The sequence below is a fragment of the Amblyomma mixtum genome, chromosome 3 (assembly GCF_055824585.1).
Source record: "Amblyomma mixtum isolate Tamu chromosome 3, ASM5582458v1, whole genome shotgun sequence".
NCBI lineage: Eukaryota > Metazoa > Arthropoda > Arachnida > Ixodida > Ixodidae > Amblyomma > Amblyomma mixtum.
The window spans coordinates 86,958,714-86,960,917 of NC_143014.1; positions in this window are offsets into that span (position 1 = coordinate 86,958,714).

Consider the following 2,204-nt stretch of genomic DNA (forward strand, 5'->3'; position numbering starts at 1 on the left):
GGGATAATTGTGGCGTCGGCAATCACGGCCGCCTCATTATGCGGGCCGCATCGCCGCAATTAGCCCAGCTGCACCCTTTGTTGATCCCGCCGCTCGAGACGCGTCCTTTCGGCGCACGCAGGCGCCCCACGATCGGCCGCTTAGTCCCTTTTAATTGCGGGAAACTCGAGACCCCCTGGCCGCCGCGATGATCTGCGCGGTCCGAATGGCGGCCCCGCCGTCTGCCCCCGGCGGAATCACTGTCCGCGTCACGCCCACGGTGGCAGCGCGGCTGCTCACGTGCCCCCCTCGGCCACGCGCTCGGCCCGCGCCGATCGATGGCCAGCCCTGCGTGACTGCGCGACCAGACTCACGCCACTGTTTTCACTCCCTGGTCATGTCGGGCCGACAACCAACATGACCACCGCCAGCCATTACAAGCGGCCCTGCTCCGCATCTGAATAATGCCTCCACGCTTGGCGCCTAACGACTCGGACCTCCACAAGTGGCGCACTGCTTGTCCGCAGTGACAGGGGCGATGCTGGAACGTTAGCACCCCGTCTTCCCGGCACCGGTGTGGAAGCAGATTGCTCTGGCAGCTACAGGGAGAATAAATCGCTTCTATTAAACTTCCGCTCGCACGATATAGACACCGATGCGTAGCCAGAATATTGTGTGACACATTTTGTACTCGCCCTTGTGCAGAGTGGAATACGGTTTTCTTCAAGTATTTAACGAAAAAATGGAGGGGAGACTTAGGCTCCGTCTTAAGGGTACGAATGTCCATATATACTTAATTGGTCATTATCTACTTTACATTCATAGATCCCTGGAGTCCTCATACCACTCCAGGCGCAGTATATTGCAGCGGTTAAGTGATGCACCACTGCCCTGCGATGGCACGTGCTGTCACCGGTGGGGCTTGTGCGGCCCAGATTGCTCTTCCCGAGCAACCTCTCGCAACCAATCGATAAATTTAACTGCCACCTGCCACAGTGGTCAGTTTGCTTAGAATCCGATGGACAGGTTGTGATGACGCCACAAAGTAACGTCACCTAGGTGGCCCACCTAGGCTGCTTCTCCGGGGATTTTTCGCTCACAACACCGATGACGCCGACTACGACGACGGATTTTCTGCCGAAAGCGAGCCTTAACGCTACCGCGTTAGAAGGAGCCTGAAAACAAGGGCCTAGTGAGAAGCCAAGCTACTGCGCACGTCCTTGAGGAACTGTGCAGAAAAGCATTACGTTTTGGAATGTTTGTTAGGCTTCAGTTTAAACAAAAAAGAAATGCCAATAAAGCTAAATTGGGTACGTTTGTTGCGGTGCCGATTAGCAACCCGAAAGCCCACCGAGTATTTAGACAGCCTAACGCTGGACGCCTAATGCTGCGGATGGCCGCTTGTTACTCCTTGCTGTGGACAAAGAAGGATGATGTGATGAACCGTGGTTGAAAAAATTAACCCCCGATTTACTTCGCTCCTGTCCTTTCTAACTGTACCCTCACCCCTTTCATTTAATTTCTACACACTGCCTGCTATCTTTTTATTTTCGCTGCCCCAGCTCAGGTGCTTCCCGTAGCGATAGCAGATGCTGGGGCTAGCAAAAATCTTTTCCTTCCATTTATTATGTTTTATTAAACCACTTACTACTACTACTTACTACTTCGTTAAACTAGATGGCACGTAGGTGAGCTTGCACAGTAAGTATGGACCCTTCGGACAAGTTATTATCAGGGTTTTACAGACAACGTAAGCGGCAGCTGACGCGATGCGGCTTCTGCATTTACACTCAGCCGCAGCTGCCGCGAAAGCGGCTGCAGCAGACGTGCTACCCTATGTTCTGCTTTGCTGCAGCTGGCATGAACGGGTTTCGTCCTTTCCACGTGGCTGAAGCTGCCGCGAATCCGGTTTTGTTCCCTAACCAGGACAGCACCAGGTTTCGCCAGGACACATTAAAGCTTTTTCGCTAGTGACCCACCTAGTGCTAGAGTACGGAAAGGAAAGGGGATTTCCCTGTCTAAACTTTGCCACTCGAAACCCGTCGCCTGTCATCCTCTCTTTGTCTTCCCTCCTCCACTTGAATTTCTCCACCTCTGAAGAGCGAGATTGCCCTCTCTCCACTTTGCCACCTGCCAACCGTGGCAGCTGGCAGGTGGAGGCTCCACCAGGACACAAACGGCTTTTCCCCCAGCGAGGCATCCAGTGCTAGTGCACTAAAACAAGC